Source organism: Sus scrofa, chromosome 1 (genome assembly GCF_054392235.1).
Source record: "Sus scrofa isolate SSC_HxYL_T2T_F1_AM1 chromosome 1, Sscrofa_HxYL_maternal_Yorkshire_Landrace_v2.0, whole genome shotgun sequence".
NCBI lineage: Eukaryota > Metazoa > Chordata > Mammalia > Artiodactyla > Suidae > Sus > Sus scrofa.
This window is the reverse complement of record NC_139383.1, coordinates 192,788,643-192,808,511: the sequence shown is the minus strand read 5'-3', so window position 1 is coordinate 192,808,511 and position 19,869 is coordinate 192,788,643. Positions and strand designations below refer to the sequence as shown.

At 38.4% G+C, this 19,869-nt stretch overlaps 1 protein-coding gene across 3 annotated transcripts in view; it reads right to left on the bottom strand.

Annotated features, from left to right (window-relative positions):
* The window catches only part of PTGDR (prostaglandin D2 receptor), a 51,050-nt gene that overhangs the window by 11,988 nt on the left and 19,193 nt on the right, over window positions 1-19,869 (bottom strand). Inside the window, exons 3-4 of one of the 3 annotated variants that reach the window (XR_001306371.3) lie at window positions 16,913-16,961; window positions 6,743-7,093 (exon numbers count right to left, since the gene is read on the bottom strand). The exons of 1 other annotated variant lie outside the window; for it this stretch is intronic. The gene's annotated coding sequence lies outside the window, so the exon portion shown is untranslated. Of the gene's footprint in view, window positions 1-6,742; window positions 7,094-16,912; window positions 16,962-19,869 lie in introns of those variants that run through there. One more of the 3 variants, XM_013993411.3, reaches the window with a different exon arrangement.

Genomic DNA, 19,869 nt, shown 5'->3' with positions numbered 1-19,869 from the left:
GTAACGTTTATGGATAAGTGGCCAGTTTCAGAGTCTGGAGCTGACAAAAATGGTTTCTTACTACCTATCATAATTACAGTCATGGGCTGATGTTCAAAACAAAAAAATCCAGTTTGACAGACAACATGGATAATTATATTCTATAAGGAGGGTCATGTTCCCTTGAGGAAGGGAGGAGGCTTGGGAGGGGGAAGGGTCTGCCTAGGGAACTGGCAAGGAGGGGCGGGGAATCATCCTGTGGAAGTAAAGGAAAGACTGCTGAAGAGCACACCCTATCTTGCAGCTTGCTGACTGTCTAGGATGATTTTAGCTCACTTTGATGATTCTGGCTTGGGGATTAGATTGAGGATGTGGTTCCCAACAGGACAAGTTCACAGAAGGTCTATCTTTCTCATGTAAGAGCATCAGTGGTGGCAGGCTGGGTGGGCCTCCAGGACTCTTTCCTCCAGGCCTGTCACTCCTAGCATGCTGGCTTTCTACCTGCTCTTCCCCATGGGACAGGAGGATTCAACCAGAGACATGGAACCACATTTTCATAGAAGTTCTATTGGACAAGGCTGCTTTAGACCTTGCAAGCTGGTGGGAGAAGGCGGGGGAGTTTATGTAAGACTATTTGCTCACTTTGGTTCTAGTGTTGAGCCTAAATTCAGCACAGATCAGCCAGAGGCAGTCAAGATAGAAAGCTGGATGTGGATGAGAGCAAGAACAGACTGAGAAACTATGGGGACAAACTGGAATTCTTGAACAACTGTGATCTCCAAAGACAGACTGTTCCTGCCTGTGTTTGTCACTACTTCCAACTATGATGATGCAGATGTAGTGCAGGAGAAGCTGGTACCTTTCATGAAGCACTTGGCCTAGGACTTGGAGAAGCTGAAGATCTGGTGGAAGCTGGAGTCTGGGTACTGCCTCAGGCCAGCAAGGAGAGCCAGCAGATCAGTCACGATGTGTTAGTTACCATCATGCCTAGAGTCCTTCAGAACAGGAAAATCATGGCCATTGCTTTGCTGCTGCCTTATAGAGCTCACACAACATTTCTCTCATGGCCAAATGCTAACCTGAAACCATACAGGATCCTGGAAAACAGATCCTGCTAAGCTAAGCTGACATAATACAAAGTCACCACACTGCCCCACAGGTCTAGGCATCAAGTCTGCTGAATATGCTTCAGTCCAGAAATAATGTTATAGAAATGTACTTCCCCAGGGAGACATAATCTGAAAATTACAAAAATGTTACATGTATCCAGAAAAAGCAGAAATAATGTTCATCATTGCATGAATTTAGAACTAAACGTCCTTCCATTGAGGACTGGTTTAATAAATTTTGGTACACCTATACAACACAATCTACTGTTGTGAAAAAGGATGATGTGTATCTATATTTATTTATAAATATCTCTGCCGCTAATTGAGTAAAAAGCTTGTAATTATTCCATTCATATAAAATTATATGCATATGTATTTGCACAGAGCAGCATTTAGAAGGATGTTCAGCAAAATATTAATGGTAGTATCTCTGAGTAGTACTTTATTCATGCCTGTTTTGATGGATTTTTCTATAAGTACACATTAGCTTTATATCAGGAAATACAACAAAGCTGCTTTTTATTTAGAAAAAAATTAATCATCGGAGGTGTCCTTCCTATGTGGTGGAAAGTAGAGGTTTAAATGTTAATGTCTTCCATTCTCTTCCAGTTCTGTTCCTTAGTGAGTGGGAAAGTCTTGTCAGTTTCTTGAGACTGATCAAGAAGATGGGAAACACTATCCTTACAGTTTTCACAAGGCTTTTGCAACTGTCCTTCTTATTGAAGATTGGAAATCATTACACATTATGCACCATTTTTATGAGATGGTGACCTGCCCCCCTTGAAATGACTTTGACATTTGACTCTTGGTATCCATTAGTTAGTGCCATTGCCTAATCCAATTCTGACCCTACCATCACCAGGAAGTCATAAAGTTGGAAACAAAAAGTCAACCAAAGGGTCAAAAACAAAAAAAAAGCAGTCAATAGAAATTAACTTTGAGATTTGTTTAAAAAATTAAGGGCAATTTAAGTGGGCAGGTAGAGAATCTTAGCAGAGAAACTGGGGCTATAAAAAGAACTAAATGGAAATTCTAGAACTAAAACTCACAGTAGCTTGTGTTCGGCAGAATAGTGTGAACCTGAAGACTAATTGCATCTGATCACCTTGCATGTCATCATGACTTTTGTGCTCCTGGGAAATATTCTCACTCTTTCCACACTACATGAGACTTAGAGAACTCTTGTCTTCTGCTGCTTGCCCTGATTCTACCCAAGAAAGGACACATGGATTTCCTATGCTCTCAGATCCCCCAAACATTTCTTAGATTTGGGGGTACAGAGCAAGCTTGTCTAGGAAACCCCTGTGTTAACATCTAAGCTCGCCTGGTTCTCTTGGACTCCACCTTCCCTCACAGCCTGTGGAGCTAGTTGGAGGATAAGTGGTGAAACTTTGCTCTTCCTCATCTCCTCTGATCTGGGTCTCATCTTTCAAAAATTGTAAGCTAAGAACTGACACTGGTGTTCTGCTACGTTGTCCTTTCTCTGAGGCAGTCAGCATGGAATGCCTTAGCTGCTGCTAAAACCAGGGAAAGGTCTTGGAGTATCAGGAAGTACTGGACAAAAAATACCTAAGTTAGTATGTCAAATTAGTACCTGGCTATATTTGCATTCATGTAGGCATGTGTGTGTAACCAGGCCTTGGTAGGACTTATTACATCCTCACAGGATTGTTTGAGAAACAACTTGATAAAGTCTTTGCAAAGTCCTGAGTCAATAAAAAGCGCTTTGCAAATGGATGTGAGAGTACAACAGTTCACTTGTCTTCAGACAGGAAATATCATAAAGGTAAATCCACAATGCTCTTATTAATGCAAGGGATTAGACCAAATGAGTCACTCCAATAAGTTAGGAAGGTAAGTAACCTATGATTTTAATTTCCTTTTTAAGATTGACAGAGGACAATGAGTCCAATATAATCATGAATATTTTCTTTTCCTAGCAATGTGTGTTTAAGGATAGAACCAACTGTAAGGTAGAAAAGGACATGCAACACAAAATGAGGCTATGGTTATTCAACTTACTTGTATAAAGTAGCAACTCATTATAGAAATTTTGGAAAAAATCGAAGGAAAAAGACACCCATGAGTGTATCCATCAAAAAGGGCCTCTCAACATTTTTATGTGTTTCTTTCAATTTTTCTTCTATGCACATCTTTTTTCCCCCATAGCTGTGTATTTAATGTACATTTTTTATATTGCTTTTTAACAAACTTAAATGTGTAATAAATGGTTTATACTGCAATATGTATTAAAGGCCTTAAAAATGTGCATGTACTGAGACTCAGAAATTGCACTTCTAGACAGCTATAGTTCACTTATTCACTCAATGGCAATTTATTAAGGCATATATTAATGAGGTAGCACAGTATACCTTTAGAACAGGAGTTCTAAAGTCAGACTGCACTGAATTCAAATTTTAGTTCTGTCCTCAGGCAAGTTACCTTACCTCTATGTGCCTCAATTTTCTCATCTCTAATATAGGCATAACAACAGTACTTGGACCTATAAAATTTGCTGTTGAACTCAGGACCTGACCCATAGGAAGCACTCAGCAGGTTGTCAGGTATTTTATCACTGAGCCAGGTCTTGAGTAATGTTCATATGGTCCCTGCTCTAATGAAGTTCATAATCAGATGATAATAATAAAACTACAATTTATTAAGTGCTTACTATGTTCCCTAAACTGTTAAAGGCTTCATACACATTACATCATTACTTTTTATAACAACTCTATAGGAAGGGTGAGCATGATATCCTCATTTTACAGATGAGTAATATTAGGCTGAAAGGATAAATGCTCAAAGTTGTAAGTATAAAGAAGTTTCATTATTATTTGTACGTTAGCCTAAGAACTAACCTAAGTGTCAAGTAAAGGAAGTTCTATAAATACATTAGGTGTATGTGTTTAATGGAATATCATGCATTCATTGAAATGGATAGATTCTACAGTGTTGAATGAAGTAAGTCATGGAACACTATGTATGATGTGATTTAATTTCTGTAAAAATAAACACAAACACTGAGATATATGACTAGTGAACTTTTCATAGAAAAAAAGATTCCTGTATGTACTCCCTACTATTACATTTTATATAAATATTAAACTTACTTATTAAAATTTGGCCTATAAATAAAGCATTCATGCTCAACCTAAAAACAGTGAGTTATCATCTTAAATAATGAATGTTTAATGTCTATTGCATCAATTATCTATTTTTGTGTAACAGACCACTCCAAAATTTAACAGTTTAAAACAGTCCTTTTATTTTCTCATGATTGGTATGCCAGGAATGTTGGTTTGGACTCAGCTAGGTGGTTCTGTGCTGGCCTGTATGGGATCATTCTTGTGGCTTAAGTCATTCAGGGGCTCTACCAGGGAATGGTTGCTCTTGGAGGCTCAGCTAGCAGGGCTTGTCTCATTTTCCAGCAGGCTAGCCTGCGTGGGCTCCTGTAGTGGCACATTGTTCCAACAGAGCAAAAATGGACACCATAGGGCCCAGACTTGGTAGTCTGACACCATTATTTCACTACTTTCTATTAGTCAAAGGATGTTCCAAGGCCAACCTGGATTCAAGAGGCAGGGAAAGAGACCCCCTACTGGGGAAAACAGGAACATGGGAAGGGTGGAATTGTTGCAGCCATTTTGCAAACAATCTGCCGCTCCTACTATGAAATTACTATATTTAACATGATAGTAATTATGATTATGATTAAAACAAAAGTATTTTCTTTAAGGTTAAAACAAAAGTATTACCCATAGAAAAGTCCACTCTTTGACCATGCTATCTATCGTACATATTTTGAGTTCCTCATCAATTCTTCACTGTCAGAAAGTAGTTATCACTTGACATAATTTTTTAAAGGGATGAAAAATGCGGCAGCTTTTGTTCTGGAGTTTCACCCACTTGCATTTTTCTGCCTCTGTTACCTGCCCCAGGGGCCCAATATGTAGTATCGCAAATTAAGAACTCCCAAATCTCCACCGTCTCTCCCCCTGGGTTGCTACTTTTTCTTTTGTCCAATATCTTTACATCAAATCCAGAAGTAGGAGGGAGAATAGTACTGGCTTAAGAAAAGACAGCAGATGACAGTGCGGTTCATTTTTATTATGTGGGGATACATAGACATATCCTATAATTTGACTTGATATTATTGTTACATAGGGTGTGTTTTGTTATAGTGATAATTGTGTGTCAAAGAGAAATTCCACAGGCCATGGCTGAATTCTATGTTTTCTCTTTTCCATAGCTCTACTGTCTTCAAACACACCACATGACTTTGTTATTTATTTTTATTTATTTATTTTTTTGCTTATTAACGCTGATAGAATTTCAGTTCCTAGATGGAAGGGATCTTGATCTCTTTAATTCATTGATGTATCCCAAGGATTAGACAGTAAGCACTCAATAAATATGCATTGAATGAATAAAGGAGGAAGCAGTGGGCTGGGCCAGTGCTGCTGAGAGGTCTAGCATGATGGGTGCAGAGAAATGGCCACTGACTTTTGTAAGAGGTACTACACTGGTGACCTTGCTAAGAGATCTTCTGGTGGAGTGGCAGAGACAAAACCTGATGAAAGAGGAGCTAGGGGAGGGAATGGGGAGAGAACTGATGGTGAGAAAGCATAGGAATGAAGACCACAACATGGAGGAATTTGGAGAACTAAGAGGGATGCTGAGAAATTCAGTGGTAGCTGGAGGGACTGTGGGATTCCTTTTTAAAAATGCGGTAATAGTTTATAGAAGGAAATCATCCCATAGAGAGAGAGAGAAAGGGATGATACAGAAAAGAACACCAGTAATTGCCAGTGCAAACACCTTGAGAACTGTGAAAAGAGATGGAGGGAGGGCGTAAGGAAGGGGGGTCATTAAGGAAAGCAGGCGCATTTCCTCCCTGGGAGCCAGATGGAAGTCAGTGTCTGTGGGCACAGATGCAGGCAGGATGGTAGAACTGGTAGGGAGGATATGGAGGTTGTTCAAGAAAGAAGAAGGAGGATTGACGACTTCAAATAGAAACAGCGTGTAATCACCTCCATGAGTAAGAAAGCTCATTCCCTGGGAAATTGTGGCTATTTATGTCTAAGTTCCTTCATTCTATGAAGCCTGAGAGAGGCGAGGAAGCTGCAGGAGAAAAGTCTGAAGCTAGCAAAGGTCGGTTCATGAGGTTTAAGGAAAGAAGCCCTATCTCCATAACACAGAAGTACAAGGTGAAGCTGCAAGTACTGATGCAGAAGCTGCAGCAAGTTATCCAGAAGATCTAGTTAAGATCACTAATGAAGGTGGCTACACTAAACAATTAATTTTCAATATAGACACAACAACCTTTTATTAGACTATACCATCTAGGACTTTCATAGATGGAGAGGAGAAGTCAATGCCTAGCTTCAAAGGACAGGATGACTCTTGTTAGGAGCTAAAGCAGCTGGTGACTTTAGGTTGAAGTCAATGCTCATGTATCATTCTGAAAATCCTAGGGACCTTAAGAATTATGCTAAATCTACTCTGTCTGTACTCTATAAATGGAACAACACAGCCTGGATAATAGCATATCTGTTTGCAACATGGTTTACTGAATATTTTAACCTCCCTGTTAAGACTGACAGGTCAGGAAAAAAAGATTCATTTCAAAACATTACTGCTCCTTGATAACATACCTGATTGCCCAGGATCTCTGATGGAGATGGACAGGAGAGTCATGTTGTTTTCATGTCTGCTAACACAACATCCATTCTGCAGCCCACGGATCAAGAGTAATTTTGACCTTCAAGTCTTATTATCTAATAAATACATTCTGTAAGGTTTTAATTGCCATAGATATTGATTCCTCTGGTGAATCTGGGCAAAGTAAATGGAAAGCCTTCTGGAAAAGATTCACCATTCTAAATGTCATTAAGAACATTGATGATTCATGGGAAGAGGTCAATATATCAACATTAACAGGAGTTTGGAAGAAGGTGATTCCATGGATGGAATGATTTTGAGGAAAACTTCAGTGGAGGAAGTAACTGCAGAAATAGAAAGAGAGCTAGAATTAGAAATGGAGCATGAATACGTGACTGAATTGCTGCAATCTCATGATAAAACTAGAACAAATGAGGAGTTGCTTCTTATGGGTGAACAAAGAAAGCGGTTTCTTGAGGTCAAAACTGGTGAAGATGCTGTGAAGATTGTGGAAATGACAAAAGGATTTAGAATATTACATAAACTTAGTTGATAAAACAGCAGCGGGGTTTGAGAAGACTGACTCTAATTTTGGAACAAGTTCTACTCTGGATAAAATGCTATCAAACAGGATTGCATACTATAGAAAAATCATTTGTCGAAGGAAGAGTCAATTGATACAGCAAACATCATTGCTGTCTTAAGAAATTGCTACAGCCACTCCAATCTCAGCAATCATCACCCTAATGAGTCAGCAGCCAACAACAGGGAGGCAAAACTCTCCATGAGCAAAAAGATTATGATTTGCTGAAGGTTCAGCTATGGTTAGTGATAAAGTATTTTTAAATAAAGGCATACAACTTTTTTTTTTTTTTTTTTTTTTTTTTATGGCTGCACTTGCAGCATAGGGAAGTTCCTAGGCCAGGGGTCAAATTGGAGCTGCTACTGTGGCCTACACCACAGCCATGGCAACACTGTATGAGAATCGCATCTATGACCTACACTGCAGTTTGCAGCAATGACAATGCCGGATCCTTAACCCACTGAGTGAGACCATGGATCGAACCCACAACCTCACAGAGACAACGTCGGGTCCTTAACCTGCTGAGCCACAATGAGAACTCCTGTAAACTGTTTTTTTTAGACATAATACTATATCATACATAATAGACTGCAGTAGATATAACTTTTATATGCACTGGGAAACCAAAAAATTTGCGTGACTCACTTTATTGCAGTGGTCTCAAACTGAAGCTGCAATATCTCCGAGGTGTGCCTGTACTTCCCCCTCAAGCTGGTTTCTCATCCACTGTTCTTCATCCCAGTGACTAGCATCACTGTCCATACAACTGTTCAAGCCAGAAAGCTGGGGTCATCCTTAACTCTTCTCTCTCCTTAGGCCTCAACATGAAAATAACTACCACATCCTCATGGAGATTATTTCTAAACACCTTTTCAGTTTGTCTACTTCTCTTCATCTCTCCTTCCACTTTCTTAGATCCGGTTACCTGAATGACTGCAGGTTAGGATACTTCCTAACTGGTGTTCCAGCCTCCAGTCCTGTTTACCTCTGTCCAGTTATTCATGTTACGGCCTGAGTGATCATTCCAAAAAGAAGATCTGATCATGATTCTTCCCTGTTTATAACCGGTCCATGTATCTCCACTGCCTTCAGATTAAAGTCTAAATTCTTCAATGTAGCTTATAAGACCTATCAGGGCCTGGATTCTGCCTTCCCTCCATGAAGACAGAGACAATGGAAGAAACAACAGCAATGGAAATTTAAAAATTGGAAAGAAAATGGACAACAAACTACTGAGTTGGCAAGCCAGAGGTTAAATACTTTTTATAGTTGTGAATTGTTAAGTTGAAAATTAGTTAAAAGGCAGAAAATTGTTTATATTAGACAAAAATGTACCACACTCTTTATAAAATAAAGAGTACTGCCTAAATAAATGACAGAAAAGAATATTAGCAAAAAAATATTAAGAATAAATTGAGGACTGGGATAAAATGATTTAGCATATTTGAATCAAACTGAATTATAAAAATCCATGTGTCTATATAAAGATATTCAAAAGAGATAGAGAGAGAGGGGAGAAGGGAGTAAGGGAAGGAGGGAGAGAGGGAGGGGGAAGGGACAGAGAGAGAGAGATAGAGGAGAAGCCAAAAGAGAACTCCTAGGTAACCATTTGAGATGGTTTTCAAATTGACTTCTTTCTTTGACAACTGGTAACTAAGGAGAAAGAATTAAGCATTTATACAATCTTTCCTTTAAGGAATACATGTTAGAGTAGGCAAATAGCCCTGATCAATTAGGGAAAGTTCTATTTTATAGAAGAGTGCTAGCCAAGTATGTAGAAAATGACAGAATTAGAAAATCTGTCTTCGGTCACCCCTATTAAAATTATTGACGAGATGTTTGTTTCTGTCAAAACATTTAGGTATAGGATTGATGGGAACTAGGCATTCATATAAGACCAAAAGCAATACCATAGAGATCACTTTCTTGTTTCAAGCAGTACAAGGGTATTAATTTTTTTCAATAAAAGGCTCAAACTGTCATTACTCTTAACCCAGGGGTGAATCTTAGCAACCAGTTAATATGTATCATCTCTGACATGAAAATGCAACCAGAAGTACATGACCTATGATATATTCTGACTAAAACAAAAATTAACTTGAAATCATCAAGTCTTTAGTTTTAACTTTCAGACTTATAGTTCAGTGGTTGAAGAACAAGATAAACAGCACAGGAAGGTGGCAAGCAGACAAATTCAGAATGTGGGACAGCTGGCTGGGTCTCCTTAACTAAGAGGTTTTTAAAAAAAAAAAAAAAAAGAGGGACTGTGCTAGATCAAGCTAGATCAAGGGGCTTAAAGGACATAATGACCAGATGTGAAGCAGAGTCCTGGATCGGGCTGTGATTTGGGCAAATGAACAAAGGACGTTTTGGTAACATATTGTGGGATTTGAATATGAAGGAGGTATTACACAAGATGGAAGTATGCTGACATGGAAAGTTGGAGAACCTTAAATAAATAAGCAGATAATGAAACAGCACAGTATATCTCATTTTGGTAAAACACACACACATAAGTAGCTGGAAGAACATACACTAAGGTGTTCATAGTGGTCATTTCTTGGCAGTAGAGATATGGTGTGTTACTTCAGTTTTGCTTCTTTTGGGGGGGGGGATAACTTTCTACAATGCACACATCTCTTTAAAGAACAACAACAATGAGGAGGAGGAGGAGAAGGAGGCTCAAAGTGCAAAGAAGATGGGTGAGGAGGCCCCTGTAGGAGCACAGCACCTCCATTTGGGCAAAGGTCCCACAGCTGGGATGGAACTCCAGGATCCTGGCCTTTTACTTCATCCATCAGGCTTCATCCAGGAGAGAGAATAAGATTCCAGAGCTAGGCACCTACAAACAGAATAGTTTTATGGGCCATTTCCACCTCTGGATTCCATGAAAAATAATCCCATCTGCTGCTCCTCTGTCTCTGAGCCCAGAGATTACTAGGACTTGTTATATTACCTGAGAAGATTTTCATTGTTCAGATCAAGTACCAGAAAAAAGTTCTCAGACTCCTGCCATCCTCATCGTCTGATGCCTTTATTGTCTAGATATATAAAGAGGGAGGAAGGAATAAGTACTTCTGAAGAAGCTGTGGCTTTTCATTTTGTTCTTGGTTCAAATAGTTTTGAGGCAAAGCTGGGTTATAAGAAAGAAACTATGTCCCTAATATGGGTTTTTGAAATATAAATCCAACAGATGAGAAATTTAAGAGTGAACTCAGAGCTAGAGAGCAGATGAGCCCAGGTAACCTGAGGACTCCCAAGCTAAGCCCAGCTCCTTTTGCCACTGGCACAGCAAGAGAGACACATCTCGGGCCCCCAAAAGGACCCCTGATCAGATGTTCCTTGACTAGATAGACTCCTAATCAAATTAACCACACATCAATGCTGCAAATTATTTTTTTTATGGGAGTTCTGTAGGACCCAAACTTAATAGAGTAACAAAAAACAAAACCAAAATCATTAGATAAGCAATGGCGCTTTTCTTTGGAATTTAAGGGGATGGTTATTAGCTTATAATTCCAAGTCAGTAATATTAGGGCTTTGAGAATAGTTTGCATCCTAGCTTTTTTTTCTTCTCCTTTTGGGAACTTCTATTCAAAAAATGTGAGAAAAAGAATGTACATATATGTATAACCAAGTCACTTTATTATACAGCAGAAATTGACAGAACATTGTAAATCAACTATAATTTTCTTTGGAAAAAAGATAATACACTCAATTATTTGAGAAAGTCTGTGTCATTTAAAAGCAGCACTGGAGTTCCTGCTTTGTGGTGCAGCGGAAATGAATCACACTAGGAACCATGAAGTTGAGGGTTTAATCCCTGGTCTTGCTCAGTGGGTTAAGTATCTGGCTTTGCCATGAGCTGTGGTGTAGGTCACAAATGCAGTGTGGATCCTGAGTAGCAGTGGCTATGGTGTAGGCCAGCAGCTGTAGCTCTGATTTGACCCCTAGCCTGGGAACCTTCATATGCAGCAGGGGTGGCCCTAAAAAAAATAAAATAAAATAAAATAAAATAATATAAAATAAAGGCAGCACTAATAGTTGAAAATAAATGATTTATAGCTAGAGAGTATCGTCTGTATATCCCTAAGACTAAATAAAACACACTAGATTATCTCTGAAGTCCCTTGCAATTCTAAAATTCTTGACCATCGAGTCAGATGGGGTTGGTCAGCCTGTGTTTTAAGTCCTTGTTCGCCCTCTAGAGGAGTATTAGAAGAAAATCAGGTCTGTCAGCTTTTGTCAAGAGTTCTGAAATTATATTTTGGTGTTCTTTAAAAGAGAAAGAACCCACTTAGAAATAGCCAGGAAAGCCTAGTGTTGTTTTGTTTTGTTTTTGTCTTTTCAGGGCCGCACCTGAGGCATATGAGCTTCCCAGGCTAGGGGTCGAATTGGAGCAGCAGCCACAGCAATGCAGGATCCGAGCCATGTCTGTATGTGTCCTACACCACAACTCATGGCAACACCAGATCCTTAATCCACTGAGTGAGGCCAGTGGTCGAACATGCATCCTCACAGATGCTAGTCAGATTTGTTTCCACTGAGCCACAGTGCGAACTTCAGAAAAGCCTAGTTTTAATTAACTATAACTTTTAAATTATAAAAGTAATAATTCTCCATAACCACACCACTCTAATATGATTCCTGTTTTCTAATTTAAAATACGTCCTTCCAGTTTAGTCTACTGTATACAGAAAATGTTGCTTCCTGCTCTTTTCTCTCTAATTGCAAGTATTTTCTATGTAGTATCATCATATCTGTTGAGTAAATCCTATCACTCTTCCCATTGCTGGTTGTTTCCAATTATCTAATAACAACTATACTTAACATTTTTATGCATGTAGTATTTCAACATTTGGGGATCTCTTCTTAGGCTTGAAATCTCAGCAGAGAATATGATCCTTTTTGAAATGACAGTATATGTTTCCACATCACCTCCTAGGAGGGCTGGTACCAATTTACATATTATCAGTAACGTATGAAAATACCACTTTCCGCACACCCTTCTAGCACTGGATACTACCATTTTAAAAAATACTTTCATAATCTAGTAGACAAAAAAATGCCATCTCGGGAGTTCCCGTTGTGGGTCAGTGGTTAGCGAATCCTACTAGGAACAGTGAGGTTGCAGGTTAGATCCCTGTCCTTGCTCAGTGGGTTAAGGATCCGGCGTTGCTGTGAGCTGTGGTGTAGGTTGCAGACTCGGCTTGGATCCTGAGTTGCTGTGGCTCTGGTGCAGGCCGGCAGCTACAGCTCTGATTAGACCCCTAGCCTGGGAACCTCCATATGCCATGGGAGCAGCTCAAGGAATGGCAAAAAGACAAAAAAAAAAAAAAAAAAAAAAAAAAAAAATGCCGTCTCATTGTTTTGATTTACATTTATTTGACTTTTGGTGAGGTTGAACATTTTTCCAAGTTTATGAGTTTTATTTCCTCTTTTTAGAATTCTCTGTTCATGTTCTTTCTTTCTTTGGGAGGCTTCATATTTTTGTAATTAGTGAGCTATCTATCAAAACCACTACCACCACCACTTGGTAGTGGTACTAACAATTAGCAGTCAGAACTAGCCATCATTCGATCAACCACAATTTGTCAAATACTGTGCTAAGGGTTTTACATATATTTTAAATCCTCAGCACAATCCTGAAAAGAGGAAGGCGATTGAGTCTCAGAGAAACTAAATAATTTGAGTTCACATGGCCTTGGATAGTTACTTTCTGCTACAACCTCAGGCTCATGTAAAGATATATTATAGCTTTTTTCACAAGACAAGGATACTAACCCTTTGCAATTTCCCCCCCAGGCCTGTCTGGCCTTTTATTCTAGCTATTTTTTTACGCATACAGAAGCACCATGTAATGCTGTAACTTTAGGTCCTTTTTCTTTTTCTTTTTAGGGCCATATTCTCGGCATATGGAAGTTCCCAGGCTAGGGGTTGAATTGGAGCTACAGCTGCTGGCTTATACCATAGCCACAGCAACATTAGATCTGAGCCGTGTCTGTGACCTACACCACAGATCATGGCAATGCCAGATCCTTAACCCACTGAGTGAGGCCAGGGATTGAACCAGCAACCTTTCCGATCTGAGCCATGAAGGGAACTCCATGTTAAGTCCTTTTCAAAGCGGAACACATCTTGGCTTTAATTAGGAGTCACGTAATAGCCACTGGAAATAATAAAAAGATAACGTATGCTTGGCTTTCTCAATAAAAACAAATTAGGACCTAGATCAATGTGTTCTAAATTGTTAAACTCTTATTCTTATATACTGACTAATCTTTCTCTTTGTTATTGATTTGAAATGCATTCTTTGTCATTTATATAGGAAAACCTATATTTGGATGTGTCTTCATTGATCTAGCCTTTTTTTTGTTGTTGTTCACATGTCACATTGTTTTAATTATCATATCTTTGTAAGATAATTAAAACATGACTAATCCTCTCACAACTATTATTTTTCAGCATTTTCTTCCCTTGTTATTTTCCCAGTGAACATTACGATCCTTTTGTCGATATAAGCAAAAAATTCCTCTTTTAAAGAAGGAACTCAAAGGAGCAAACATTCTGATTGGGGTTACATTAAACCTATAAATTCATTTGGATGTAGTTATTTTCATATGAAGTTTTCCTAACTAAGAATAAACATCTGGTTACTTTTCCAAGTCTTACTTACTTTATTTATTTTTTTGTCTTTTGTTTTTTTAGGGCTGTATCCACGGTGACATATGGAGGTTCCCAGGCTATGGGTCTAATTGGAGCTATAGCTGCCAGCCTACGCCATAGCCACAGCAATGCCAGATACGAGCCTCGTCTGCAACCTACACCATAGCTCATGGCAACGACAGATCCTTAACCCACTGAGCAAGGTCAGGGATTGAACCCGCAACCTCATGGTTCCTAGTCCAGATTTGTTTCTGCTGCACCAAGATGGGAACTCCTTACTTTGTATTTTTAATATAATTTGCATTTTTTTCTTCATGACATCACTACATACCTTATTAAAATTATCTACAGGCATTATGTATGTTTTATTAGCTACTGCAAATGGGGCCTTTTTTGGTTTGTTTTTATATAGATTGCTTCTAGAACATAAAGTGTTATTAATTTTGATACATTTTATATTGTCATATTTATAAACTCATTCATTTTAATAGTTTATCCAATGATTCTTTTACTTTTTGTAAAGACACAAAAATATCAGTTTAGAATGAGGTTTTTCTTTCTTCTTAGAAAATTCTGTGTGTAGAAGAGTTACCATAGCAGGCCTGAGACTCTATCCTTAGACAGGCCTGCTTGTATGGGTTGGCTCTTGGCTGGCCTCTGGGAGCTTGGACTATGGGAGAGTTTCCACCATTCTCTAAGTGATAAGGCTGGTTTAATATTTTTAGACTATTTGTGCAAAAATATGGTTTATGCCAAAGACCTGTTTCCCTTCGAGGAGTCTGAAATTTTTTGTTATGTGCCACGCAGAGCCTGCCTATGTGACCATCTCCAGTGCAAACGCTGGGCACTGCATCCCTAATGCGCATCCCTCGTGGACAATGCCTCAGAGGTGTTGTCACAATTCATTGCTGGAAAAATTAAGCACATCTGTGTGATTCCACTGGTGGGGACTCTAGGAAGACTGTGCCTGCTTTTTCTCTGCACTGCACTCCATATGCTTTGTCTGGTTACTCACTGTGCTTGGCAGCCTTCCACTGTAATAAATCACAGCCAGGAGTACAACTGTATACTGAGGCTGTGAGTCCTTCTAGAGAATCCTCGAAACTGATACAATGTGTATGTCTTCTGCACCCGTTTTTTTTTTCTGTCAGGTCTAGGCATCAACATGGACCTGCTCTGGATGGAGAGAGGTTTGGACCCCAAATGATTTGACTTCTGGCTAGTCCCTCATGTGCCCCACTCTATGGGGCTCTGGAAAGTAGACTGTGAAAATTACTGGTACATAGCATCTCCCTACAATTGCAAATTTTTCTTCGTGTCATCCCTCCTTGATTGTTAATTTTGTCTTGTGTTATTTTCCCAATTAGTAATTTAGGTTTGTCTTTCCTACAGCTCCTCCCCCCCCCCAGTCAAAATCAGCTTTTGGTTTACTTATAGATTTTTTCTCATACTTTCATATATTCATCTTTATCATTTTAAATCCCATTTTGCTTAGGAACTGTGTTCTTTTCCTAAAACTAAATAATGTAATCTCTTACTATTTTTTTCACATTAAAAACACTTGCTCCTATGCGTTTCCCTCCACAATACAGGATCCTATACTTTTTTTTTTTTAACATTAACATTTTTTAGGGCTGTATCCACGGTGACATATGGAGGTTCCCAGGCTATGGGTCTAATTGGAGCTATAGCTGCCAGCCTACGCCACAGCCACAGCAATGCCAGATACGAGCCTCGTCTGCAACCTACACATTATTTACTAAAACAATGTCAGTTATTTCATTTGAGAGATTCCCTCCCTGTTCCCAGAGTTTGATAAGCTGAAAACTTGAAATAAGTCATATTTTGAGGGGTGCTAAAGACCATACTATTTAGACTCACCCTCCAGATGAAAACAACTAAAAGGTGTTGTGCAAAGATTTCAAAAGTCTGAAGAGCATTAAAAAAAAAAATGATAGTGAGGATTTATCAGGCCAAAATCTAAATGAAAATGGGAATCTAGAGGGAAACCAGACCACTGACTTTGCTTTTGCTGCTGAAGATATCTGCTAAATAAGGAAACTGGGTTGTTATTTTTTAAGTCCTCTGAGGGCCCAGAGGTTTAGAAATGAAAGGCTTAGCTGTGGCAAAGGTGTAGAGTGTAAGAAGAAACCTTCCCCTATAAGGTTAGGATCCCAAAGGATTACTTCCTCAGGTTAAGAATGAACCAGAAGGAAACCTGCTCTCACTCTCTAATCCTTATCCCCCAGAGACCTACCAAAAAAAAAAAAAGAAAGAAAAGAAAGAAAGAAAAAGAAAAAAAGAAATCCTTTGATGCTGAACACTGCAGAGGGAGTGAAGAAAAGAAAAACCCTATTCCAGGAAGTTATAATCACATGCTGGCAGAGACTGTGAGTTTGTAACCCCTGTTCACATTTTGTGGTTGGTCCAAAAAAGTCTTATGCCCTGAATTGGTTTAAAGGAGTGCTAGATTGACTCTGGATGCCTGGCAAATACAGATCTTCTTTGGAGAATCTCAGAAACAGAGCAGTTAGGAGTTCCCGTCGTGGTGCAGTGGTTAACGAATCCGACTAGGAACCATGAGGTTGCGGGTTCGGTCCCTGCCCTTGCTCAGTGGGTTAAGGATCCGGCGTTGCCGTGAGCTGTGGTGTAGGTCGCAGACGCGGCTCGGATCCCGCGTTGCTGTGGCTCTGGCGTAGGCCGGTGGCTACAGCTCCAATTCGACCCCTAGCCTGGGAACCTCCATATGCCGCGGGAGCGGCCCAAGAAATAGCAACAACAACAACAACAACAACAACAAAAGACAAAAAGACAAAAAAAGACAAAAAAAAAAAAAAAAGAAACAGAGCAGTTAGCATACTACCAAGCTCATCAGGAAATGAGACCCCAGAAGCCAGATTCAGCAGATACATACCTACAATGGCTTTGGGTATCCTTCATTATCTAAATTCTCCTTTTCAATTCTGGAAACCAAAAGATTAGATTTAATAGAATTCCTACTCCACATGAAATTTTACCCAAATCCCCAAACTCAAGAACCTAATAGGGAATTCCTGTCATGATGCAGCAGAAACGAATCCGACTAGGAACCATGAGGTTGTGAGTTCGATCCCTGGCCTCGCTCAGTGGGTTGGGGATCCGTGAGCTGTGGTGTAGGCTGGCAGCTGCAGCTCCAATTAGACCCCTAGCCTGGGAACCTCCATATGCCGTGGGTGGGGCCCTAACAAAAAAGACAAAAAAACCCCAAAACAAAGAGAAAAAAACCCTAACAGATCAGATGATAAGATCACATCAATAATGAGCAAATGGAAGACAACCTTTTATAAATGGGGGAAAGACTTTAATAGATCCTTCACAGGCCAATAAACATATGACGAAGTGCATATTAGTGATATGCAAATTAACAGTACAATAAGATACCACTACATAGTCCCAGAACAGCGAAACTGAAACAGACAGTATGGAACATATCGATGAGCAGGTGGATTGACTAGAAGTTTCACACACTGCTGGAGAAATATAAATTAATACATTTCATTTTGGAAGACTGCTTGGCAGTATGTACCAAGGACAAAAAATTATGATCTAGCAATTAGTTTCACAGTTACATCCTTAACAGAAATGCATGCATATGTTCCCAAAAGATATATACAAGAATGTCTATTACTACCCACAGACATAGAAAACAAACATATGGTTGTTAAAGGGAAAGGGAGGCAGGGATAAATTTGGAGGTTGGGATTAATATATATACACTACTATATATTAAACAGGTAAATGACAAGGACCTACTGTATAGCTCAGGGAACTACACCCAATATTTTGTAATAACCTATAAGGGAAAAGAAACTGAAAAAGGATATATATATACACACATATATATATTATATTGTATAATATATAAACACACATTTATATCAAAATCATTGTGCTGTACACTTGAAACTAACTTGATTTGTAAGTCAACTATACTTCAACTAAAAAAAGAGCCAGAAAAGTGGTTTCAATCATTAAAAAGATGATAATAAAAACTTCATTTAATAACAGTTTCTATATTAAGATATTATCACATTAAGAAATTGTTTTATTAAGTGTTATTATTAAGAATGGGTGTTGGATCTTGTTAAAAGTTATTTTAAAATCTATGAAGAAGATCGTATAATATGTAGTATCAGTTCTTATAAATATATTTCTTAGTATTGAACAATGCTTATATAGTTCTGGAATAAACCCCATTTGGTCATAAAAAAAGAATGTATGCTACTATCTTGAATAGCCCCACTTAGAAATAACTTGAATGTCTATCTACAATGGAATGGATTAATCTATTGTGATAAATTCATAGCATGGAATATTACACACCACAACAACGAGAATAAACAACGGAGCTATCTGAACAACATGGATGAATTTCATAAGCATAATGCTGAATGATTAAAAAAAAATCCAAGTACATACTGTGTGATTTTTTCCCACTTATATAAAGTTCAAAAGCCAAGAAGTGGCTAAAAGGGAATTTTTAGAGGCCTGGGATTCTGGTGGTATTCAGTTTCTTGATCTGGGGGTTGGTTACTTAGGGTGTTTACTGTGTCTGCTTATAATTTCTATACTTTTCTGTATGTATATTATAATTGAATAAAAACTGAAACCTTTAACAAAAGAGACATTGAAGAAGATATCAGTAAATTGTGAGACATACTAGATTGATCGATAGATCTAGTGCAATCCCAGTAAAAATCCTGGCAGGTTTTTCGTTTGTTTTTGGAGTAACTTGGTGAGCTTATTTTAAAGTTTATGCAGAAAAACAAAGCACCAAGATTAGCAAGGAAGGTCCACTCGAAAAAGAACGAGGCAGAAGGATTTAGTGTACCCAGTACTATAAAACTACAGTAACTGACAACAGGCCAATGGAATAGTAGAGAGAGACTAAAAACAGACATACAAATTTGGAAACTTGATATGTCACAGAGATAATACTTAATATCAATGAGGAAAGAATGAATTTTTCAATAAAAATTTCAACTGGAGACAACCGGTTACTTATACAGCAAAAATATAACATTGGATATCTATGTCACATCATACACCAAGTAAATTACAGGTGGATTAAAATCCAAGCATGAGGGCAAAACGATAAAGCTTTTATAAAATAATGTGGAAAAATAGTTCATGATTCCAGGTTAGGAAAAAATTTCTCAAACAGGACGTACATAAAACTTAATCACAAAAAGAAAGCTTAATAAATTAGATTCCGATAAAACAAAAATATCTATTCATTAAAAGTCACTATAAAGAGACTGAAAAGACAGATTACAGAACGGGAAAAGATTTTTGCAACACTTTAACTAAGCAATAATAGATTGGAACATGTACAAATCAACAAGAAAAGACAGATATTATATGACAAACCTAAGCAAAAGACTTGAACAGAAATTTTACCAAAAGACAATGTCCAAATCACCAATAAATACCTGAAAAGTATACATCATCATTAATAACAAAGAAAACACATTAAAACCTCAGTATGATATCATTACAAAGTTACCAAAATGGCTAAAATAAAAAGTTCAAGTAATACAAGTGTTGCAAAGATGTGGAGCAATGGAGCTACCCAACAATGCTGGCGGTAGTGTAAAACTGGAAAACAATTTTTATAATATAATAAAATCAAAGCTGCACATACTCTACAATCCTGAAATTCCACTCCTAGGTATATGCCTTAGACATACTCTTTTCTTTTGGTAGTGCCCATGTCATGCAAAAGTTTCTGGGCCAGGAATCAAACCCAGGCTACAGCAGTGACAACACAGAATCCTTAACCACTAGGCCACGAGAGAACTCTGACATACTCTTTTATATCTCTGACACAGT